The sequence below is a fragment of the Macadamia integrifolia genome, chromosome 3 (genome assembly GCF_013358625.1).
Source record: "Macadamia integrifolia cultivar HAES 741 chromosome 3, SCU_Mint_v3, whole genome shotgun sequence".
In the NCBI taxonomy this organism is placed as follows: Eukaryota; Viridiplantae; Streptophyta; class Magnoliopsida; order Proteales; family Proteaceae; genus Macadamia; species Macadamia integrifolia.
Window position 1 is genome coordinate 9,760,276 of NC_056559.1, and position 27,235 is coordinate 9,787,510.

Genomic DNA, 27,235 nt, shown 5'->3' on the forward strand with positions numbered 1-27,235 from the left:
TTATACGACCAACTAGGACATATGGAGCAGAATGTTGGGCAGTCAAGAAAAGTACTTTGAATAAACTGAGTGTAGTCGAGATGACAACGTTGAGAGGCCTGTGCAGCAAGACCAAAAGAGATAGGGTAAGGAATGAATGTATTAGAAATGATTTAGGGGTGCACCAATCCAAGACAAACTCAGTGTATTACACCCGTGCCCTAATCTGGTCAAATCTGAACTATTGTGATAGGCCTCAGATCAGAGATCGGAAGTACAATTGGATTTTGGCTCATGGTTGCACATTATCGAAGGAGTAGAGATGACCCCACATGTTTTTGCATCGCTTGCCTGTCTAACTGGAGAGCATTCATACCTTCCGATCCCAGACAGTAAGTGACCCGACTCCCCACACTTAATTTCCAGCACGCATCATAATTGTCGAAAAGCCTTGGGCATGTCTAAGGGCAACCACCCGTGCGAGACCAACCCTGGGATGACAAGTTGTTTTGACCACCGGAAGCAAGCCATCGGAAGCAGCCTAGGTATGAATCCGGTGCCTGTTTTCGATGGGTCCATAGGCTGCTGTTGAGGTTTCGATGCCCGTGGGTCCCACCACTAGCATCAAAAATGGTTTCAGATGATCCCAAATCATCCTCCACACCTTCCTCTTGATGTCAACACCTTATGGACCCAAATGTGCAGGTCCTCATGCCCCGAAACTCATTTTAAACCAATTGGTTCAAAAGAGGCCCAAACCAAATGGACCCTAAGGCCCAACTTAAGTTATAAGTTGGGAAATGAGGATTCATTTTCTCATTTCCCTTGTGCCCAACGTAGGAGAGGAGAGAAAGAAGAGAGGAAGGAAGAAGAAGAGGAAGAAGGAGGGGATTGAAGGCTTACCTTGGTGCCTGCTGTCACCTTATTGCCGGAATCGCTGCTGGAGGTAAGTACAACCTCCCATGCCACTCTCTCTCTTCATTTTGACCTAGAAAAAGTTAGGTATGGATGGAATGTGTACACACCATGTTAGGGTTGTAGGATAGGTGTTCTACCCTCCCGGTGTCGTTGTCGAGCTCGAACCAAGCCTGATGAGCTCCGGCAATATGTAATGCCAAAAGACTAACTAGGGTTTCGATCGTTCGATCGACATATCTCCAAAATGGATAAGTGGAAATGGAATTTTCTTGGCTTAGAATGATGCTAGGGACATCCCCTACAAACTCCACGGAACAAATCTCGACAATCGGGCCTGAGCCGAAAAGCCCCAAATTGGTTGGACTGCCCTGTACCTCCACCAAAAACAGTCCACCGGATCCATTGGGTCTATTTTCGATAGCATATTTCCAATAGACATGGAGCCTTATGTGCTCTCTATCACCTCCACCGAAAACAGGTCTGATATTTTTGATGGAAATGCCCTGTTTCCGGTGATTGTTTCTCGTGACATTACTGTTATTGGGAGATAGTGTCTGTACACTTTGGGGGTGACCTATGTGGGTCCCTTCTGATGTTTTTGATGCATACTGATGTATGATCCCCTTGTGTCTAGGACAGTGATGCGCACGTGCCCCAAAGCTAGAATTGAATTGATCGATCGGTGGCCGTACTTGAACCCGAACACGATCGATCGTAAAATAGGTGAGGGATGGTCTATATTTATTTTTAAGTTTTTATTAATTATTTAATTGCTCACATGCTTAGAATTATATGTTTAATTGAAATTATAATTTTTTTATCATGATATAAACTATATGGAAATGTATAATGGGATCCGGGGTGGCTGAGGTGGTACCAGTATCGTGATCGCCATATGTTTAGATGTGTGTGTGTGAGACAGAATCTAGCATGGCCAAGGTGGTATCGGTGCCGTGATTACCGTATGTATGTTGCATTCATACATTGACTATGTTCATTAGAGTTAGTTGTAATCACGGGTTACACTTTATGGCCAAGGTCTCGCTGATATCATGTACCCCAGGACTACATTTGGAAATGGATACGCTTCGTGGCCGAGGTCTTACCGGTGTTGCGTAGTCCATATTCAACTATTATTACATGCTAGATTAGGTAAACGGTCTCGGATTTCACTTTATGGCCAAGGTCTCGCTGGTATCATGTACCTCAGGACTGCAATGGATACGCTTCGTGGTCGAGGTCTTGCCATTGTTGCGTAGTCCATACTCAACTTTTATTACATGCTAGATTAGGTAAACGGTCTCGGGTTTCACTTTGTGGCCAAGCTCTCTCTGGTATCGTGTACCCAAGACTGTATTTGGAGATGGGTTACACTTTGTGGCCTAGGTCTCTCCGGTATCGTGTAATCCATACTAACTGCATCATTATGAAGGCATGTAGTATATATGTGGTTAGGTATCACTCTCTATGCTACACACCCTTGCCAATAGGGGTTGAGGTGTTGGATAACCCATTGTGGTATGTTTGATGAGCCTTCCTGAAGTGCCACTCCCACAGTACGATGTGATTGTTTCAGGAGGTGGGAACCTGTCCGGTGTGGCCGATGTGTTACCGGTGCCATGACTGCCAGGAGGGGATTATCAAGGATTTGCTAGGTGACCCATGGACGCATACGGGGATCGACAGGCTTCTATTCATGGCTAGAGTTTGTATCACTACGTAGTCGCTGTCATTTTCGAGATGAGAGATACAACCTAATGCGTTGTAGTAGCATTTACCAGACTTACTTTGTATTATTAGGTGGATAATAAATAAATAAACTGCATCACGAGCATCATGAACTGTGTTTAATTTCTGTAATCATGCATCATAAATATTACTGCTATTAACTTGCTTGGATGTGCTTGACCCCACCCCTCACTGAGCGAGTTGGAAAGCTCACCCCATGTATACACCCCTTTTTAGATGATGATGCAGGTACCGTGGTGCTGATGGTGGGTGATCTAGTATCTTCTAGGTCAGAGTTGGTGTGAGTGATTGGTGGATGCCAGAAGCAGAGGAGCACGATCAGGATTGTGCTTCCAACCACTGTCCTTACACCACACCGTGAGATTGTACATCATATTGTGATACTTTTGGATATAGTTGTGGATTGTATATTTTCTTGAGATTATGGTATATGTCATGGATGAATGTAGCAGAATAACTCGGTTATTGCTATTATATTACCATTAGATGTTTTTTCATTTTATTTAAAAATTCCGCTACTATACTCTGATTTCGCTGCTTGTGTTGGTTTGTGTTGTGAGATTGTGAAAATGTTAAGGTATTGCTATCATAGATCCTGGTAGGTTTGTGAGACAGGTACGTGTCTTACTTACACCGTCGGTATTCCTAATGGTAAGTTGGGTCTACTGGGAGTGGGGTGTGATAGCTATGGTATCAGAGCGTGATGTTCTGCCTTAACTCACAATCTTAGCCAAACCATGATTTTGGGGAAACTAGGATTTAATAAAAATCTCAAGACAACAATAATAGCGATGTCACACTAGGAGACAAGTATAGGCGTTAAAGCCGTTTCATTACAATAAAGAACTTGAATACACAACTTACACTTTTTATAAAAATTAAACAACTAAAGCAAATGACATAATGTAAAAGTTCAACTAAACCTAAAATCATCAGACTCAAATTAAAATAGGAAAATGGAAATCCTAAAGGCTATAGTGGCAAACGTGCCACTACTCTTGCTGCTATTGCTGCTGGTTCTATTCTTGGCCCTGAGCCTGGTTCAGACCATGCATTCCTCGAGGAGGCACCGAAATACTAAGATGGAAGACCATCACCTGCATCTGTTCCTCTAGGGAGGCCACTCTATTGTCTATAAGACAATAGGTCCTGTCCATGCTCTCGAGGCAGCCATCTATGCTCCTCATCAGTGACATAGTGGTGTCCAAATGGGCCATAACATCATTGAAAACATAAGGCCTCGCACCCCTAGTTCTCCGAGATGTAGAAGCCACCATAGAACCCATAGCCTGGGGATCAGGTGGTGGAGCCCCACCAACACCAATAGCTTCTCCTCCTACACCAACATCATCAGCACCACCACCCTCTACCTCCATAGGCTGCTAACCCTCTCCTAGAATAGGTGGCACTTCACTCAGATATATGGTCATCTTCCTCAGAGTCTTGGTTAAAGTTTGTGACCTCTTCACCCAAGCATGCCTCACCCTCCAAGTCCACCCGAAAGCGGTGGAAGATGTCGGTCAATATCCTTCCATAGCATAGGTTCCCTACTCGGTGATCCTGCCCTTCAAACCGAGTTACCATAGTCCACATTAGGAGGTTAGACAAACGTATCTGCACCCCCATGTACACGTAGTATGTCACATAGGCTTGCAGGGCGGATACCTCATTATCAAGGATTAAAGTATTGGTATCGATCGTCGTATCGGTCGGCCAAAATTAAGATACGTATCGGAGGGTATCGTATCGTATCGGAGATACACTAAGATACGCTAAAGATACACACATAAATGGATAGAAAACATTCTTTTAAACACTTTTGCATAAAGAATTTGTTAAAAAAAGCTATTGATAACATGTATTATGCATAAACACTAAATTGAGGGTATCGTACTAAGAATTCAAGGTCTGTAGTTGTCCCATAAATGTAAAATCCTTGTTCCCAACCTTGATTTCCACTTTAGTTAGGGAAAAATATGGCTGACAACAACTTTGGAACAAAAACCCTTCAAAAAATCATTTTTTTCTGAAAAATTACCCATATTGGCCATTATATGACCGTAGCACCGATACGTATCGATACTCACCAATACGTATCGATATATATATCGATACTCACCAATACGTATCGATATATATATCGATACTCACCGATACATGCTAATATATACCGATACGTACCGATCGATACATACCGATACTCACCGATACGTACCAATACATACCGAAACGTACATTTTACCTCAATTTTATATTTTTCATAGAGACGTATCAAGGCATGTCGTATCGTATCGATGTGTATTAGTGGTGTATTGATGCATATCGGTATGTATTGTAGGATATATATCGATACGAAATGATTTAAAAAATTTAATGTATCATATTGGTGTGTATCATATCGGCCGACTAAATTTAAGATACGTATCGAAGGGTATCGTATCGGTATCGGAGATACTTAAAACCATGCTCATTATAATGTCCACAGGTGGGGAGGACATTCAGCTGAATCACACGGCAGACAACCTTGGGTGTGGCAAAGTAGTTGATTGAATGGTTCCATCCTTTAGCTTCCTTAGTCAGTATGTCATTGATCTCCTGGAAGGTATTGGGACTTTGAAATTCATATGCCAAGGTCCAAGGTGGGCAGTACACTAGATCACCTGCATTGCTGATCATCAAAATATTAGCCAGCTGCCCCATGTCAAAGGAGATCTCCACCCCCTTCACATAGGAGGTGATCTGCATCTCTTCGGTGCCCTGGTTCACCCATTCCATGTTGGAGTAGAATAGCCTGATCAATGTGGGGTAGTAGTATCTGTTGGTTTTCAGGATGCGGTACCACCTAATCTCCTCAAACCGTTGATGAAGATGGAACGCACAGAAGTCGTTGGTCCTCACATAGACTCCCAGGTCTATATTACGACGCTCAAAGAATTCCCAATGGTCTCGCTCAACCACAACGCGGAACAGGATTGGGTTAAACTGCACAACGGTATCTTACTCCTCTTGTATAAGAGCACGTCGGGTACATACATGGCGTCTAGACATTGTTGCAAGATGATTCCTAAGGATTTGGAATAGAAAACCTAGTTAAATGGCTGCATGCAAAACTCACCGAGAAGAAAATCGCAAAAACTAGGTTACAGAGAGAGAAAACATACCTTGGATGCAAATGTGGATCCTATCGATCGTGAAATAGTGCAAGGAAGGTAGGAATGGGTAGCAAAAGACTCCTTGGCCGTTTCCACACCTTTGTCACAAGAATAAATTGGATTTTGTGTGAATAAGCCAAGACTCGAGCCTATTTAAAGACAATTTGGTGCCACTGGAAACAAGTCAACGAAAGCACTGGGCATGCTTCCAGTGCCTATTTCTGGTGAAGGGGAAAAGTTGAGTTATCCTCTGTTTTGCTCACTAGAAATAACACTAATATTTTCGGTGGGTTAAACCAAATTTTCAGTGGTTTGGGTGCCTGTTTCCGGTGGACTCATTTGAAAAATAAATCATGTTATTTTTCAAACCTAAGTTTTTATTTGGTTCCTTTTGATGGTGTGGCTCTTTGGGATACATGCGCGATCGGATTTTAATGTGTGGACCCCACTTATACATGCACTAACCCTAATTTTTCCAATTGTGTACGTGTGGGACCCACTGTGTATGCGTGTGTTCCAATTACATGCAACCTTGTTTATGTATGTGTACTAATCGAATTCCTTCACAGGAATCATGTCACGTTGAAACACCCGATCCCGATCCCAATCACGCTTGTCACCTCCCTCTTCCCCTATACAGAATCGGGGTAGACCCCATAATACACCACCGTCCCCACCTGTACTTACGGCCCAGGATGTAGCATCCATCATGAATAACATGATGCGGGAAGTCGAAGGAAGATAAAATCAGTTTATGGCCGGGATCGATAATAGAATCCAAGCGGCAATAGAAGCCCGTAATGCACCGCTCGCACCTCCTACTCCACTAGCACCCATTCTAATGCCTGCTGGATTGGCTACCCTTCAAACATCTAGTGGGGCATAAGTGCATGGGCATGTGCAAGACCCGATGCCAGAATGAGCTCAAGCCGATGTAGAGGATTGGACAGATTTGACAAAAATGATGAAGAAGTTTCAACAACTTAGGCCCCCATGTTTCTCCAAGGTGGGGCAAGACCCGTTGTATCCATCAAGATGGATTGGTGGAATGGAGAAGGTTTTTAGACTGATGGGCTGCACGGATGAGCAGAAAATTTTGTGTGCAGGCTATCAGTTATAGAATGAAGCAGATGATTAGTGGAGTGCCATTGAACCTATTCTGAGGGCTAGTAACCTGAACACTACTTGGGTAGATTTCAAAGGGGCCTTCTTTGAGAACTATTTTTTAGAAAGCTTTCGGGATAAGAGAGAGGTGAGTTCTCTCAATTGATTCAAGGTCCCTGGTCAGTGCTCGAGTATTAGCAGTGCTTCGAGGAGCTATTCCATTTTCCTCCTAAGCATCTGAGAGTTGATAAAGCAGAGGCAAAGAAGTTTGAGAAAGGGTTGATGCCAGGTATTGGGTCAACCATTGTGGGGTTGAAACTGCAGACCTATGCTGAGGTGGTCCAAGTGGCCAAATCTATTGAGGACTGACATAGGGATAACTACACTGCTCAGCAAGGGACGATAAAGAGGCCAATGGGGTCTACTAATTCTAAGGGAAGCAGTAAACCCTTCTGAGTGCCTACGCCAACCCAACTCCAGTGTAGTTTAGGAGGCCCGATGCTAGTTAGACTTCCCAGTCCTCCCGATCTAGTGTTGTATCTCAATCTTCGGGATCGGGCCTGAGATGTTTTCATTGTGATCAACCGGGCCACATGGCAAGGACATACCCCCACTGAAGGCCAGGTGATGCACCCTACACTATGCTACCTAGGCCCCAGCAGACATATTCAACCCCTAGACCAGCACAGCCCCTACAGTGCCAGAGACCACAGGGCAGAGTGTTTGCTATGACTGCAGAAGATGTTGAGGCTACACCGAGTGTAGTGACAGGTACATTATTGATATCATTATTGCCTGCACATGTATAATTTGACTCAAGAGCCTTGCATTCGTTCGTGTCACTGGCATTTGCAAATAAGATGAGGATTCCACCTAAGGGACTGACTCAATGTTTGGCTGTAAGCACCCCTACCGGAAGTGTAGTGGGTTTGAACTATGTTTATGAGCCTTGCCCAGTGACCATAGGTGATCATGAGTTGAATGCTCACTTGATCAAGTTGGATATGACCGACTTCGACATGATTTTAGGAATGGACTGGTTGTCCACATACAAAGCCAATGTGCTATATGCAAATAAGGCTATCATTTTCAGACCTCGTGATGATGATGAGGTTGTGTTCCAAGGGGATAAGCCCAAGAAACCCAAGAAAGTCATCATATCTGTAGTCCAGATGAAGAAGCTACTGGATAAGGGATGTCAAGGCTACATAGCATCTGTGATGGATACTGAGGTAGAGATTAGGCCATTGACCGAGCTAGATGTGGTGAGGGAATTTCTTGATATATTTCTGGATGACTTGACAGGTTTGCCCCCAGACCGAGAGACAGAATTTGCTATAGACCTACCCCCCAGCTCGGCACCAGTGTCAAAGGCCCCTTACCGCATGGCCCCCACAGAGTTGAAGGAATTACAGGTGCAAATTCAAGACCTTCTGAAGAAGGGATTTATTAGACCTATTATGTCTCCATGGGGAGCATCAGTATTGTTCATCAAGAAGAAAGACGGAAGTATGAGATTGTTCATCGATTACCGAGAGCTTAATAAGCTGACCATTAAGAACCGGTAGCCTTTGCCAAGGATAGATGATTTATTTGATCAGTTACAGGGTGCTAAGGTGTTTTTCAAAATTGACCTTAGATCAGGCTACCACCAGCTCAAGATCAAGGACAGTGATGTCAGTAAGATAGCCTTCAGATCAAGGTATGGACATTACGAGTTCTGGGTAATGTCATTTGGGTTTACCAATGCACTAGCTGCATTTATGGATTTGATGTACTGGGTATTCTAGGATGTCTTGGATAAGTTTGTCATAGTATTCATTGATGACATTTTGGTCTACTCCAAGAGTGTAGAGGAACGTGTTATTCACCTGAGGTTGGTACTACAACGGCTGAGAGAGAAGCAACTCTATGCCAAATTCAGCAAGTGCAAGTTTTGGATGTCACAGGTGGCATTCCTAGGCCACATTGTTTCAGCCAAGGGTATAGAGGTTGACCCAAGCAAGGTGAAGGCAGTTCTGAAATGGGAGACTCCCAAGAGTGTAGTAGACATGCGTAGTTTTCTTAGATTAGCCGGATACTACAGGAGGTTTATTGAGAACTTCTCCCGTATTGCTACTCCGATGACCCAATTCACATGAAAGGGTGTAAAATTTGAGTGGTCTAATGCTTGTGAGAAGAGCTTCAAGGAGCTAAGGCAAAAGTTGGTATCAACTCTAGTTTTAACTATCCCGACCGGTACAGGTGGTATGATTGTTTATAGTGATACCTCCAAGCTGGGATTGGGTTTTGTATTGATGCAGCACAGGAAAGTCATTGCCTATGCATCCCATCAGTTAAAGGATTATGAAAAGAACTACCCCACCCATGATTTGGAGTTGGCAGCTATGATTTTTCCACTGAAAATCTGGAGACACTACCTATATGGTGAGAAGAGTGAGATCTTCAATGACCATAAGAGCCTCAAGTACTTCTTCACCCAAAAGGAGCTCAACATGAGGCAGAGGCGTTGGTTAGAGTTGATGAAGGATTATGATTATACTATCCACTATCACCTAGGAAAGGCCAATGTGGTAGTTGATGCACTTAATCAGAAATTCCAGTCACTGACTCTTGCATCACTGACCACCAATGGGTATCTCCTAGAAGAGGCCAGGAAACTAGACTTTAACTATTAGTAGAGGGGGTCACCTTGTCACTATCGGCATTGGTGGTACAACCTAGTATGGTGGATAGGATCACTGCAGCTCAGGTTACTGATGTAGAGTTGCAGAAGCTAATAGTAGAATGCCAGGAAGGAACCCAAAAGGACCCAGATTTCTCGGTGACTAAAAGCGGGATTCTCAAATTCAAAGGGAGGTTATGTGTGCCTAGTAATGGTGAATTGAGAGACAGTTTTGAGAGAGGCACATGGCTTTCCATACTCTGTTCACCCCGGCAGCACTAAAATGTACAAGGACCTCAAAGCTCCTACTGGTGGAAAGGAATGAAGAATGATGTGGCTATGCATATGTCTAGATGCCTCACATGCCAGCAAGTCAAGGCTGAGAGATAGAGGCCCCATGGGTTATTACAGTCTCCACCAATCCTGGAGTGGAAATGGAAGAATATTACCATGGACTTTGTCACAGGCCTACCCCGTACACAGAAGGGTATGAATGCCATTTGGGTAGTTGTGGACCGTTTGACCAGGGTAGCTCACTTTATCCCAATTAAGATTACATTTTCTATGGACAAGTTGGTCAAGTTGTAAGTCGATAACTTCATCAGGTTGCATGGTGTACCAATTAGTATCATCTCTGGTCAAGATCCCAGGTTCACTTCCAAGTTCTAGACATGTGTGCAGAAGGCTATGGGCACACAGTTGGCTTTCAGTACTGCCTTTCACCCTCAGATCGATGGTCAATCAGAGAGGACTATTCAGACATTAGATGACCTACTCTGAGCATGTGCCTTGGATATGAGTTACAGTTGGGATGAGCACATTTCCCTTATTGAATTCTCCTACAATGACAGTTATCAAGCCACCATCAGAATGTCCCCATTCGAGGCACAGTATGGCAACAAGTGCCACACTCCACTCTATTGGGATGAGGTTGGTGAGCGGTATATTTTGGGTCCAAACTTGATATAGTCTACTAGTGAGAAAGTGAATATGATCAGAGAAAGGATCAAGGCAGCTCAGTCTAGGTAAAAAAGCTACGCAAATGTTAGGAGGAAACATCTGGAGTTTGGTGTTGGAGACAAGGTCTTCTTATGGATCTCCCCAGTTAAAGGGGTGATGTAGTTCGACAAGAAGAGGAAGCTCAGTCCAAGATTTATGGGACCGTATGATGTACCAGAAAGGATCAGACTGGTGGCTTACCGGATAGCTTTACCACCAGAGTTGGAAGGTACACATGATGTCTTCCACATATCTATGTTGAGGAAGTACATTCCTGACCCCACTCATGTCTTGACTTACATACCTCGTGAGTTGGACGAAGATTTTTCCTACGTGGAGTTTCCAGAGAAGATCGTTGACCAGAAGGACCATGTTCTTCGCAACCGTGTCGTTTCCTTCATCAAGGTGAAATGGATGAACCACCCCAAACAGGAAGCATCCTGGGAGTGAGAAGATGAAATGATGAAGCAGTATCCTGGATTGTTTGATTTTCCAGGTACATTCAATTTCAAGGACAAAATTCTTGTAAGGTTGGGGGAATGTTACACCCGTGCCCTAATCTAGTCAAATTTGAACTTTTGTGACAGGCCTCAAATCATAGATCAAAAGTATGATCGGGTTTTGGCTCATTGCTGCACATTAACGAAGGGGTAGAGATGACCCCACATGTTCGTACATCGTGTGCCTGTCTAACTGGAGAGGATTCATACCTTCCGATCCCAAATGGTAAGTGACCCGACTCTCCACACTTGATTTCCAGCATACATCATAATTGCTGAAAAGCCTTAGGCATGTCCGAGGGCAACCACCCATGCGAGACCAACCCCAGGATGACAAGCTGTCTTGACCACTGGAAACAAGCCATCGGAAGCAGCCTGGGCATGAATTCGGTGCCTATTTCTGGTGGGTCCACAAGCTACTGTCAAGGTTTCGATGCCCGTGGGTCCTACCACTCGCATAAAAAATGGTTCCAGATGATCCCAAATCATCCTCCTCACCTTCCTCTCGATGCGAACACCTTATGGACCCAAATGTGCGGGTCCTCGTGGCCCAAAACTCATTTCAAACTAATTGGTTCAAAAGAGGCCCAAACCAAATGGATCCTAAGGCCCAACTTAAGTTATAAGTTGGGAAATGAGGATTCATTTCCTCATTTCCCTTATGCCCAATGTAGGAAAGGAGAGAAAGAGGAGAGGAAGGAAGAAGAAGAGGAAGAAGGAGGTGATTGAAGGCTTACCTTGGTGCCGGCTGTCGCTTTGTTACTGGAATCGCTGCTGGAGGTAAGTATAACCTCCCATGCCACTCTCTCTCTTCATTTTGACCCAGACAAAGCTGGTATGGATGGAATCTTGGTGTACACACCTTGTTAGAGTTGTAGGATGGGTGTTCTACCCTCCCAGTATTGTTGTCGAGCTTGAACCAAGCCCGGTGAGCTCCGACAACATGTAATGCCAAAAGACCAACTAGGGTTTCAATCGTTCAATCGACGTATCTCCAAAATGGCTCAGTGGAAATGGGATTTTCATGGCTTAGAATGATGCTAGGGACATCCCCTACAAACTCCACGGAACAAATCCCGGCAATTAGGCCCGAGCCAGAAAGCCCCAAATTGGTTGGACTGCCTTGTACCTCCATCAGAAACAGTCCACTGGATCCACTGGCTCTATTTTCGGTAGCATATTTTTGGTGGACATGGAGCCTTATGTGCTCTCTATCACCTTCATTGAAAACAAGTCTGATATTTTTGGTGGAAATGCCCTATTTTCCGTGGTTGTTTCCGGTGGAGACATTGTCTGTACACTTTGGGGGTCCCTCCCGATGTTTCTGACATGTACTGATGTATGATCCCCTTGTGTCTAGGATAGTGACGTGTGCACGTGCCCTAAAGCCAAAATTGAATTGATCGATCAATGGCCGTACTTGAACCAGAACACGGCCGATCGTAAAACAGGTGAGGAATGGACTATGTTTATTTTTAAATTTTTATTAATTATTTAATTGCTCATATGCTTAGAATTATATGTTTAATTGAAATTGTCATTTTTTGATCATGATATGAATTGTATGGAAATGTATAACGGGATCCGGTGTGGCCGAGGTGGTACCGGTACCGTGATCGTCATGTGTTTGGATGTGTGTGTGTGTGAGATGGATTTTGGCGTGGATGAGGTGGTACCGGTGCCGTGATTTCCGTATGTATGTTGCATTCATGCATTGACTATGTGCATTAGAGTTAGCTGTAGTCGCGGGTACACTTTATGGCCAAGGTCTCGCTAGTATTGTGTACCCCAGGACTGCATTTGGAAATGGATACACTTTGTGGCCGAGGTCTTGCCAATGTTGTGTAGTCCATACTCAACTATTATTACATACTAGATTAGGTAAAAAGTTTCAAGTTTCACTTTGTGACCAAGGTCTCTCTGGTATCGTGTACCCGAGACTGTATTTGGAGATGGGTTACACTTTGTGGCCGAGGTCTCTCTGGTATCATGTAATTCATACTAACTGTATCATTATGAAGGAATGTAGTATATATATGGTTAGGTATCACTCCCTATGCTATGCACCCTTGCCAACAGAGGTTGAGGTGTTGGATAACCCATTGTGGTATGTTTGATGAGCCTTCCCGTGCCACTCCCACAATACGATGTGATTATTGCTAGAGGCGGGAACCTGTCAGACGTGGCCGATGTATTATCAATGTTGTGATTGCCAAGAGGGGATTATCAGGGGTTTGCTGGGTGACCCATGGATGCATATGGGGACCAACAGGCTTTTAATCGCGGCTAGGGTTTGTATTGATGCGTAGTTGATGTCGTTTCCGAGATAAGGGATATAGGCCTAATGCACCGTAGTAGCATTTACAGACTTAGTTTGTATTGTTAGGTGGATAATAAATAAATGAACTGCATCACGAGCATCATGGACTATGTGTTTAATTTCCACAATCATGCATCATAAATATTGTTGCTATTGACTTGCTTGGATGTGTTTGACCCCACCCCTCACTTAGCGAGTTGGAAAGCTCACCCCACGTATACACCCCTTTTTAGATGACGATGCAGGTACCATGGTGCCGATGGCGGGTGATCCAGTATATGCTGGGTCAGAGTATGGTGTGAGCGATTGGTGGATGCCAGAAGCAGAGGAGCACGATCAGGACTGTGCTTGCAACCACTGTGCTTACACCGCACCATGAGATTGTATATCATATTGTTATACTTTTGGATATAGGTGTGGATTGTATATTTTCTTGAGATTATAGTATATGTCATGAATGAATGTAACAGAATAACTTGGTTATTGCTATTATATTACCATTAGATGTTTTCCCATTTTATATGTAAATTCCGCTACTATACTCTGATTTCACTACTTATGTTGGTTTGTGTTGTGAGATTGTGAAAATGTTAAGGTACTGCTATCAGAGATCCTGATAAGTTTATGAGACAGGTACGTGTCTTACTCACACTGCCTATATACCTAATAGTATGTTGGGTCTGCTGGGAGTGGGGTGTGACACGATGAGAGCCGATTGAGGTGGTACAACCATGTCCAACAGAGACCTATAGAGGCCCCAGTAAGGAAGAGTGACCAGATTCAATGATAGACCCCACGTATTTAAAATTGTCCCCTTGGGGTAGTTCCTGTTCCCCTAGCTTCAAGAGTGGATATTAGATTATCCATGCCCTTCATACGTCTTTCATAGGCAAATGATGTTTTCTTGGATGAATTTTTCCACCTTAGCAGACGTGAGGATTGCATATGATTGAGTTTCTACCCACTCAGTGAAACAAACAATGGCTACCAAGATGAACTTATGACCATTGGATGCTTTAGGGTTGACCTTCCCTATGATATCAATGCCCCAAGTAGAGAATAGACAATGAGAACTGAGTGGGTAAAACTCTGTTTGCAGGATGTGTATGATATTGGCAAATATCTGGCATTTTTGGCATTTCCTGACAAAGCCCACACAGTCTTCTTCCATTGTGTTCCAATAGTATCCCAGCCTGAGAAGTTTCTTAGCTAGCATCTTGGCGTTCATATGGGGTCCACAAAGGCCTTGATGAATTTCTTCCATGATTGTTGTCTCTTGCTCTTCATCCACACATAGCAACTGTATTCCATCATAGGATCTCTTATATAACAAGTCCCCTTGAAGAATAAACTGGGTGGCATATCTCCTTAGAAATTTCTTCTCTCTGTCCGTAGCTTCAATCGGGTACTTCCTTTCCCTGATGAAGTCCACTATGTGAGCGAACCAAGACCGACCATTGATGGTGAGAGAGTTCACCAAATTCTGATAAATGGGCCTGCTTCTTTGTTCCACTAAGAATGGTCGGACCCTAGCCATAGGGTTGCATTTTACCTGTGAAGCCAAGGTTGCAAGGACATCGGCAAACCGGTTGTTATCCCTTTGGAAGTATTCGAACGAGATCTTCTCAAAGTGTCCAATCACTTCTTCCTGGTGTTCTTGATACGACTTCAATTTCTCATCTCTGGTCTTTCACTTTCCTTGCTTCTAATAGATGACAATGGATGAATCACCATATACCTTAATCCTTTTTACCCCAATGGTCAGAGTGGTTTCAAGACCCAAGGCAAAGTCTTCGTATTCGGCAATATTGTTGGTACAGGGGAAATCCATGCGAAATAACGAAGGCAAATAAAGGTCAACTAGAGTGACAAGCAATATTCCCGCACCACACCCTTTTTGATTAGCTGCTCCATCAAAGAACAATTGCCATTCATTATCTATGTCTTCTTCTTCTATTGCCGTGATTTCTTCATCTGGGAAGTCATCATCCAAGGCTCTTCCATCTTCTATATAGTGGGCAGCCAAATGATCAGCTATAGCTTGCCCCTTGATAGATTTTTAAGCAATATAGGTGATGTCAAATTCTGATAACAATAGTAGCCATCGAGCCATCCTTCCCGTTAGAGCTAGTTTCTCAAAGAGGTACTTGATTGGATCCATCCTTGAGATCAAACGTACCGAATAAGCTACCATGTAGTGTCGTAACCTTTTCGTCGGCCAAATTAGTGCAGCACAAGTTCTTTCCAAAGATGTGTACTGTGTCTCATACTCCAAGAACTTCTTGTTGAGGTAGTATATGACATCCTCTACTCCCTTCTCTATTTTCTTTTGTGCTAGCAATGAGCCCATGGAATATTCTCCCACTGATAAGTACAACAAAAATGGTTCTCCTTCTACCGGTGTCGTCAATACTAGTGGGTTCATAAGATATCCTTTTATCTTATTGAAAGCTTGTTGGAATTAGTCATTCCATTCTATGGGCTAATCCTTCTTCAGTAACTTGAAGATTGGTTCACAGATCATAGTCAGTTGAGCTAAGAATTTTCTGATATACTTGATGTGACCCAGAAATCCTCGTATCTGCTTCTCCGTGCGAGGTGTGGGCATTTCTTGGATTGCTTTGATTTTGATATGGCCGACTTTAATGCCCCTTTCACTCCCAAGAATCCCAACAATTTTCCTGTCGTTGCCCCGAATACATACTTTTGAGGATTCAACTTGAGCTGATACTTCTTGATCCTTTCAAAAAATCATCTTAGTGTGGGAGATTGCCCTTGTGTCTAGGATAGTGATGCGCACGTGCCCCGAGTCCAAAGTTGATCCGATCAATCAATGGCTGTACTTGAACCCTAACACACTCGAACATAAACCAGGTGAGGGATGGACTGTGTTTATTCTTAGAATGTTCATTATTATTAAATTGCTCACATGCTTAGAATTACATGTTTAATTGTAATTGTTCAAATACGATGATGATATGTCATATGTTATATTTGTCATTTTATGATTATGATATGAATTGTATGGAGATGTATGACGGGATCCAATGTGGCCGAAGTGGTACCGGTACCATGATCACCGTGTGTTTGGTTGTATATATGAGACAGAATCCGATGTGGCCGAGGTGGCACCAGTGCCATGATTTCCGTGTGGGTAGAAGCTCAGTCATATGCAGTCCTCACATCTGCTAAGGTGGCAAAATTGATCTAAGAAAACATCATGTGCCGATATGGAGTGCCTCAAGAGCTGATATCGGATTAGGGATCTCATTTATGGGCTAAAACTGATAAAATTTGCATGAAGTTTGTATCAAAAGACACCACTCTACCACTTATAGGTCGTAGATCAATGGGTCAGTAGAAGCAGCTAATAAGAACATCAAGGTGATTCTACAAAAAAATGGTCGAAACACATAAGGATTGGGTGGATAAGTTACCACTTGCTTTATGGGAAAATCGGACTTCTATACGATCCTCGATAGGGGCAACTCCTTTTTCTTTGGTATATAGGGTTGACGTTATTCTACCCGTGAAAATCCTCGTGCCATCCTTAAGGGTGCTTCTTGACAGTCAGTTTCCTGAAGGAGAATGGGTGAAGGCCAGATATGACGAGCTCAACTTTCTTGACGAAAGGTGTATGAAGGCCATGGATAACCTAAAGAAATATCAACTGAGAATGGCACGGGCCTTCAAAAAGAATGTGAAGCCCCATCACATAGAAGAGGGTGAACTTGTTCTTCGAGAACAAAGAGCCCCAATTCATGACCCAAGAGGAAAATTCAGGCCCAACTGGAGTGGCACATTCACTGTCAAAGAGATTCTACGAGGCAAGGCTGTAAAACTCATAGACCATAACGGCGAAGAAATACCCGGACTGGTCAACATGGATCAACTTAAGAAATATTATGTTGATAGGGTGAATATCCCGAACTAGGCTAGACCTGATTCCTCTCAAGGGATACATAGGCAACTTAACATGTGCAAGTGCGGTCTCAGCCATCTAAAGGCAATAATTGGTTCCTAGATTAATAATCAAGGTATCCGAAAAGATCATCATAGCTTATGTCCCCAAGAATCACCATTTGGCATGCAAGACCATTAGGTATCTGTCATTCACCTATGGTCCTCCAAATTCTTATCCAAAATTCTATCCTCCAAAAGTCACCACCTGGCACCGGTGTATCAAGGCCAGTTCATTCCCCATCCTTGATTAGTTAAAATAAAAGAGTTTGATGCTACAGAGGTAAAGGTTTGGTTGTGTCAGTAGCTAATGAGTGATACTTTGGAAAATTATCACATCTCTTCTTTACTTATGATGGTTTCAGGAAAAGTCATAGACTCTTTGGATGAGACGTTGAGGAAATAGACTGTAGACATAAACATGGTGACACCAGGGCTGCTAGAATCTATGAGTATGCTACTGCTCAGCAGGATTGGGTGCATAAACCTACATCACAATCTGCTCCAACAGATGCCTCAGCATTGGGATATTGTTCTTCGTGTATTTCGATTTAGGTTGGTTGAGACCTGTCCAACTATAGAAGAACTTTAAGTTTATATACTATCTCCACCTAAGGCTAGTTGATTCAGCCATCTTTGAAGAAAGATCAGTTAGACGAGATTCAAAACTTTTTTGGATGGGAAAAGGAGGAAATGAAGCGGTTCATTAGATACGGTAAGATTGACATTCTGAAGGGAGTTCTATCAGCAAAGATCACAAGATGCTTATCTATTATGCATGATAGCTCACTATGTTCTTCGAACTCCTGGGCGTGGTGCACTATTTGTTCTAATTGAGGTGGTAAAGCAATTGAAGAAAGAAGGAGATATCATTCCTACGGTCCTTGCAGAGACATTCAAAGGACTTGAAGACATAAGCCATAGCCGTAGATTTTGACTTGATTATTATCATGGAAGTCTCGCTATTTTCTAACTTTGGCTACTTGAGAAATTGAAGCTGATCAGGCCGTTAAATGGATGTCAATTCGGAGCTCTTTGTTACTAAGAAAGGAGAGAAACCCCGGATTTCAAGCTCATTGTTGATTGGAAAGAGTACCGACAAGGAAGAACTATAAAGGATATTGTATGGAGATGCCTAGGGAAGCCACAAGAGGATTTTCTGATGAAGACCCCTCGATGCAACGACGTCAAGTTGATGGGATTGACTCACACATCCTTTTACTTGCCTACGTACATCAGCCAACAGTATGGACTAAAAGCAGAAGACCCAAAGGAGTTGGTGAACTTTTACCCATCCCAAGAACTGTCCCCCTATATTGTTACCTACCTATCCTATTTATGGTAGGAAAGTTATTTTCATGTAATTCATTTAGTGGTAAAATGAAGAGATATTTGGACTTTCGTGTTATTCCGATTATTCTAATGAAGACTTGAGTTATGAAATTGATTATCCCTAAAAAAAAAAATTCACACCATAAACAAAGGCAGATTTCCTTTGTGCCCAAAGATAGGTTGCCATTCATATAAAATGCTAAGTTTGGCAAAATAAAAATAAAAAATAATAACAAACAAACATGGGGAGGGAAAAAGGAAACGAAAAAGACATGTATATGTTTGTGTTTATAGGAACTGCAGGAACAAATCCCTAGGAGTCCAAATCCTTGTCTGAACCATGCTCGGTGTCATCCTCATGGAAGGTTGAAGAGTCAGTAGGTGCTAATCCTGAACTCACCAATCTCTGTGGGAGATCCTCAATATGCATCTACTGCCGGGTATTCTCTCATCGATAAGAGCTGACTTGTCTCCTCAAGACGTTGTTCTCCCCTTCCTGGGAAACATAGGGAATGATCAAGAAAAGAAGTGATAAAGAAGAAGGACAAGGCTAAGAACAGGATGATATCTTGTCAACCACCACCTGACATAGACTCTGGTGCATTCTCCTGATCTCAGTATATACCTCCAGAGACACCTGAGAAAGAGCATATCAGTCAAAAGAAGTCAAGAACCAATCAAATAAGAGGTGTTTTGATACTCACATAGTCATACGGAATGGGTAGTATGTTAGAAGCATCTCTGTTCAATCTACGCTCCGGAGCTAAGGGATGCTAGGATGGGTTGCATTGGGATAGGACCAGCCTAGGAAGCCACAGAAATGAATGGTGGCCATCCTAAGGGATCCACTCACAATAGTAGAAGACCCAGCTCGGGATGAGTTAGCAACACCTGCTTGTGACTAAGTGGGAGGGGGGTCCATGTGTTGTGTCCTCCACTAAAAGAACATCAATCAAAAAAAAAAAAAAAAAAAAAGAGAGAAGGATTTGAAATATAAAAAGGATGCTCAAGAGGGGAAACATACCAGTAGCCCTCTAGGATTGAAAGGAGCATATACCGTTTCCTCCTCAAGGAAGGCCCCATAATCCATGCCTTGATCTAAGAAAGAGTCATCCCATACTCCTTCAGCCAATCCCTCAACCTGACCCATAGGGATACACTCCGGATGATGCATAGTAGATGGAGGTAGACAAGGAGGGGAGCGCATAGCAGGATTGGACCACTAGGGTATGGCACGCTCTCCCAAATACCAAGCATGGCCCCAGATACCCCTAAACACAACACGGTTCTCTACTAAGTACTTGGCCCAAGCAACTTCATCAGGGTTAGGGAATTTAAGGTGCCAAAATGGTCTCCAATTAACCTACAAAGTCAAGAAGAGGTAAGTACAGCACAAGGCAAAAGGGAATTTGATACCAAACATGACTTACCTCTGTGAGTCCACTCAGGAGAGAATGGGCAGTGATCCCAGGACGATGGCACCGACTCCTCAATACCCGGCTATCTCCCCATCTGGTAGCTATAGGGAAGGGTGAGCTACAAGGATCCTTCAGTAAGGGCACCATAATCTCTAGGTGTTCATAACACCAAGGCTGAATTGAAAGATCAAAATAAGGAGGCGTAATCAATCAAAAAAAAAAAAAAAAAGAGAGAACAGAAGGAAGAGTGTTAAGTCACCTAGAGAATGTTGCCTACTCCCTTGAGGCCCCGATCTCCATATGATAGCAGGTCCAAGGTCCACAGAAGGTATGCATAGGTGGCCCCACCCCAATCCTAAGAGTCTACCTCCCGAAGGTACCGAAAGAGGGCAGCCATGCGAATATCCACTCCATCTCAGAGATCACTAAAGAGACACTGTGCCGCAGTAAATAAAAGGAAAGAGCAGGTTATCTGCGTAAAGTTACCAGGGTTAACCCTCAAGTCCATTCTCATCCAATGGGCACTGATCACACCTAAAGGAACATGTGTCTGATCCTCCTGGATTTCAATACTCGTCAGGTCAGTGAAATCCTGTGCTGTCAGAATCTTAGGAAGGGAGAGGGGCCTCCCCCCAAATGGTACGCTCGTCGAAGCATAGAAGCACAAGGGTGTGATGGTAATCTCACCAGTGGGGAGATGAAAGGAATGAGTACTCGGCCACCACCGCTCCATCAGAGCTCCCGCCAATGCCAAGCTATACTTCTTAGTCTCCAGCGAGGCCAATTGGCTTAGGTAAGTTGAATATACTAGTCCCTTAACCTTGTAAGGGAGCACTTGGTACTAGTCTCGGACCAAATTTGGGTGACCATATATGGCCAATGTAGGCGGTACTCCCTCATTGTGCCTCTAAATTAAAAATAAAAAATAATAATAATGATAAATATATGTATAAATATATAACAATAATGAATAAATAAAGATGAATAAAATGCAAGGACTTACCCACGTGCCCCACACTAAGTTGCATATTTGGTCTCGGGTCCTATGAAGCTTCCGCCCAGTGTATCAATCCACAAGACTATCATCCTCCTAGGAAGAAGTGCCACAACTCTCTGCACCATCCAACCAAATTCCTCTCTGAGTTCTTCTCCTTCTTTTTTTTGGCCATATTTTTCAAAATTACAAGGAACCCCAAGAAGTTTCACAATTTGCAAAAAGGCCCAGAAAGACTTTGAATTCTCCAAATGGCCCCCTCCTCAAGAACTATGAAGATCTTCAAGGGGAAGATGAAGAACATCAAGGAAAACTTGAAGATTTTTGGAAAAAAAATTGAAGAAACCCAAAAATATGCAAAAAGCTTTGAATCTTTGAGAAGATTCAAAAACCCCAGCTCACTCTCTCACAAATCGTTCCCAACTCAGAAAATCAGAATAGGGAATGAATAGGAGGGGGGGACCATTTATGGTTAAAAATTCGTTTTCTAAAAAAAAAATTTGAGATTCCAATTCCAAGGTGCAACTCAAAGATTCTTGCCACAAAATACAAAATTTAAAGTAATTTCTTATGGTAGATAAAAATTACTTCACATGAAATTGGAAGGTGAAAATCAAATTCAAGTGGAAGGTGAAATTTAATTGGTAGATAAAAGTCACATCACATGAAATTAGAAGGTGAAAATCAAATTCAAGTGGAAGGTGAAATACAAAGCAAATTTAATTGGTAGATAAAAATTATATCACATGAAAGTGGAAGGTGAAATCCAAGTCAAAATTTGTGTCGTAGATGAAGATTATATCACATGAAAAGGGAAAGTGTTAATCAAATTCAAGAGGTAGATAAAAATTACAGCACATGAAAGTAAAATTCAAGATGCCAAATCAAAAGTCAAAGAGTAAGATTCCAAATCAAAAGCCAAAATTCAAAGATTTTAAATCAAAAGCCAAATTTCAAGATTCAAAGGTCCAAATTCAAGGTTCCAATCCCATGATTCAAATTCAAGAACCCCAATCAACAGAAAAAATAAGGAAAGAAAGAATTTCATTGACTCGGCCCCAGGTGGCCCAATCCCATTGAACCAGCCCCAGGTGGCCCAATCCCTTTGAATCGGCTCCGAGTGACTCGATCTCATTCACCATATTCCCCGGCCAAGGAAAATTCAAGAATCAAATATTTTTTTCTCTTTTCCAAGATTGGAAGAGTAGCGAATTTCTTTCTTGTAATCGACGGTCCTAGATAGCCCAGATTGGTTCAAAAGACCCAGCTGGAGACCAAATTCCCTAAGGAGGCACATGGAAGCCCAGTCAAGGAAAATCCAAGAATCAAATATTTTTTTCTTTTATAAGATCGAAAGAGCAGCGAATTTCTTTCTTGTGATCGATGGCCTCAGATAGACCAAATTGTTCCGAAAGACCCAGCCTGGCACATGGAAGCCCAGCATAAGAAAAGTCAAAGATCAAGTACTAACGTCTGTTGTAGGATTGGAATAGCAGTGAATTTCTTTCCTACAATTGGCATCCTAGGTAAGTCCTAAACTTTAAAGTAGTTAAGAGATATTACCTGTTGCATTTTCAACTCCGTCACTAATGAGCAAGATGACAGCAGTACATGCTTTGGGTGACAAAATGTGGTCATTCTTTTCTTTTCCCATCGGCTATTAGCACAGGCCTAGGCCAAAGAGGGGCATTTTGTAGACACCCAATTTCATCACCCTCCTCCGCCTATGATGAGTTACGGATCTTGGATGCAACTTCTTACTTCCGATCGATAGGGATGATAATTGATTGAGGTAATCCAATCCATAAACATTCCATACTCACCCAAAATCCTGAAAATCCCATGTGAGAGAAAAGGAGTGTCTAATTATGATGTTTCATATATGAAGGAATTCGGTCCTAGGTGACCGTACGGATGCATAGTACTTAGAATTTCGATTCCAATGATATATGGTACATCAAAATCACACCATCGGATCTCCCGCAATCGCTCCTGGAAAATTACATCTTAAAACACTCAGTCACGCGCATCATGGCTTGCCTTACACGCACCCTGCCCTGCCCTGCACGCCCATGGCCTACCTTGCATGCACCCTGCCTGCCCCGTGCACCCATAGTTGCCTCACATGCACCCCGCCTACCCCACACGCTTATGGCCTGCCTCGAACGCACCCCACCTACCTTGCGTGCCCATAGCCTACCTTCCCCGCGTCCCTGCCAGCAACTCACACCCCTACCAATGCCCCGCGCCCCTACCAATGCCCTGTGCCCTTGCCAGCCCACCACTCCCCTACCAGCCTACCGCGCCCCTACCAGTGCCCCGCACCCCTTCTAGCCTACAACGTAACTACCAATGCCCCATGGCCCTACCAGCCCACTATGCCCTTGCCAGTCTATCGCACCCCTGCCAGTGCCCTGCACCCCTACCAGCACCTCACGCCCCTGCCAGCCTACCATGCCTTTACCAGTGCCACCACCCTTGCCAGTGCCCTGTGCGCACCCTGCTTGCCCATGCATCCTGCCTATGCGGTGTGCTATGCCTGCCTCGTGTGTCCTCGCCTGCCCCGTTCACCCCCTCCCAGCCACGTGTGCCGCCTCCCATAACTGGAATATGCATTCCAATGATCGGATTGGTGTAGAGATTTTGTCTTCACCCACTTATGCACTCTACACTGTTCCGCTAGTGTACCCTACACCACAACCTCCCATTGGCCCAAAAAAGCATCTTTTTACCTTATTGGCCCAAAAAATTACTTTTTCTCCATTGGCCAATGAAATTTTCCTTTCACCCTATTGGTCCAAAAATTTATGTTTTCACCCCATTGATATAGAAAAACCACTTTTTCACCCCATTGGTTAAGGAAATCCCTCTTTCCTCCCCATTAATTCAAAAAACCTATAAATACCCCCCTCCCTTTGGTTTTTCACACTTAAGCCTCCTAGGAGCATCCACAATAAAGAAAGATTCCCACCAAAAAATGCAAAATTCAAATCAAATTCAAGTCAAATGCAAAATCTGAAAATTCGAATCAAATTCATGTCAAATGTAAAATCCCAAAACTAAAATCAAATTCAAGTCAGAAGCAAATCAAGATTCCAATTCGAAGCTCCAAATACAAGAATCAAAATCAAAGATCAAAGAGCAAGAATCAAGGAAGAAGGAATCATTGATCCCACCCCAAGTGGCCTAATCCCATTGAATCAGCCCCAAGGGGTCCAGATTCAATGTATTTGCAAAACCAAGATAGCCGGTCCCATGGTCCAAGTGGCCGAAGATCAATTTGCCTAGACCAGTCCAATTGACCTGACCTAGGGAGACAATATGGAGATAGCCAATCCTATGGTCCAAATGGCCTAAGACCAATCCCTTAGACTAGCACATGGAAGCCCAGCCTAGGAAAGTCAAGAATCAAGTACTAACATCTTTCGCAGGATTGAAAGAGCAATAAATTTCTTTCCTATAATCAACAGCCTCAGATCCCATAGACTAGCACATGGAAACCCAGCCTAGGAATTGACAGCCCCGGATCCCCTAGACTGGCACATGGAAGCCTAACCTAGGAAAGTCAAGAATCAAGTACTAACATCTTTTGTAGGATTGAAATAGCAGCAAATTTCTTTCCTATAATCGACAGCCCAGGTAAGATTCTAAACTTTGAGTAGTAAAAATATATTACCTGTTGCATTTGGACCTCCGTTGTCCTTGAGCAAAATGACAATAGTACATGCTCCGGGTGACAAAATGTGGTCGTTTATTTCTTTGCCCTTCGGCTGTTGGCATAGGCCTCAGCCAAAGGGGGGCATTCTGAGACACCCAATTTTGTTACCCTCCCCCAGCTATGATGACCTACAGATCATGGACATGGCCTCTCGCTTCCAATCAACAGAGATGGCAACTGACTGAAGTAACCTAACCCTAAAACACTCCATACTTACCCACAAACCCTAGAAACCCCTTGGGCGAAAAAAGAAGTGTCCAATTATCACTTCTCATATACAAGGAATCCGGTCCAAAGTGACCGTAAGGATGGATAGTACTCGGAATCATGATTCCAAAAATATATGGTACGTCAAAATTGGACCGTTATATCTCCAGAAATCATTCCCAAAAGATAAATCAAGCACACCCACAACTTGCGAAGAGCACACAAACCCCACCCATGCAAACACCCAAACCCCGCCCATGCGAGCAACATGCACACCCACACCTTGCCATGAGCACCCAAACCCACCTATGCAAGCACCCAAACTCCGCCCATGCAAGCACCATGCATACCCACACTTAACCACGCGCACCCAAGCCCTGCCCACGCTAGCCCCTAGCCCCGCCCATGTTTGCCTCGTGCCCCCTGGGCCCACCCCCTGCATGCAGCCCCACCCTCCTACATGTGCCCTCAAGCGTTGGTGCATGTGGCCCCACCCCTCCTGCACATGGCCCCGCCCTCCTACGCATGCCCCCGCCATCCAGCTATGCAGCCCTGTGCTTGCCCATGCGCTCCCACCAGCGACTAGCACCCTCACTCCGATGACTAGATTTTGGATGAGATTCCCTCTTCACCCACTTGCGTACTCCACACCCCCCTTAGCATACCCCACACTGTGACCTCCCATTGGCCAAAAAAGCAACTTTTTTACTCCATTGGCCAAAAAAGCATCTTTTTCCCCCATTGGCAAAAAAATCACTTCCTTCACCCCATTGGCCAAGAAAAGCATCTTTTCATCCCATTGGCCAAGGAAATTCATCTTTCACCCCATTGGGCCAAAAATCTACTTTTTTACCCCATTGGCCAAGAAAATCTACTTTTTTACCCTTTGGCCAAGGAAATCTCCATCTCCACCCCATTGGTGTAAAAAATCTATAAATACCCCTCCCTTTGGTTTTTCACACTCAAGCCTTCTAGTAAGCACCCTTTGTAGAGAATTTTTGCCCCTCTCTCCCCTTCCCCTTTGAAGTTCTTCAAGTCTTCGAAGCGATCTTCATAAGATTCGAAGTGTTCTTCAAATCTTCAAAGTGTTCTTTGGGCCTTCGAAGTTCTTCAATCATCCAAAATTTTTCAAGTGAGCATCCCTTGTAGGAGAAACTCTGTCCACATTTCCCCCCTTTGAGGTTCTTCAAGTATTCAAAGTGATTTTCGGGCCTTTGAAGTTCTTCAATCATTCGAATTTCTTCAAGCATTAGCATAACCCTCTCATAGCCTATTCCTAGCAGAAGCTCTACTGAAGTGCCACCTCATCCTAGCCCTCCCATAGCCTATCCCCACCGGAAGCTTTGTTAGAGTGCCACCTCAGCCAAATGCCAGAAGTAGTCCATCCTTAGCGGAAGCTCTGCCAAAGTGACACCTAGACCTAAGCCCAGAAGTAGCCTTTCCTAGCCGAAGCGCTACCAAAATGTAAACCCGAAAGTAACCATTCCTAGCCAGAACTCTGTCCGAATATTACCAAAGTCAGTATCTCTCGAAAAAGGAAGTTAGAGGTCAAGACCATCTTCCCCTGAGCCAGGAGAATCCACAACAAAGTTCATGCCAGCAGTCATTGGGGGCTCCACCCCTCTTGACCCGAAACAGGGGTCAAGTTCAAGTATATTCTCTCACCCAATTGAGCATAATGTAGACTTTTATTGACCTTATTTTAGTGTACATAATTAATTAAATTTAGTTAATGTATTTATGTATGATAACCTAGCCATGCCTGAGGAATAGGAATAATTGTGAAAAATGTTCATTCTCAAGCATCTAGTAAGTAGACCTATTAAACCGGGTAGATTGGGTGCATAACACCTTCCCAACTCTACAATCTGACACGTATCCTAAATCTCTAGACCAGACCAATTTTACGGGCCCTTTCCTCAAGAATTGGGCCCACCCCCGGGTCCTAGGCCCATAATCCTAGGTGGCGACTCCAAACCCTTTACATGATCCTAATCCCCTGTATTGGAGCATCATTAAATACTTGTCTCAATGATGACCCCCACACTCCTGTAAAATAGGCCCCCAAATATCTCTGAGCGGCAGTACGGTGGTGCGAGGCCCGCAGAAGCACACGACACACCCTCCCTAAGAAAGTGAAACAGAGGAGAGAGGGCCGAATGCAAATCTTTTTTCCCCCCACAAAGGGAAGAGATTCTGGCCGCTACCCTCACAATGAGA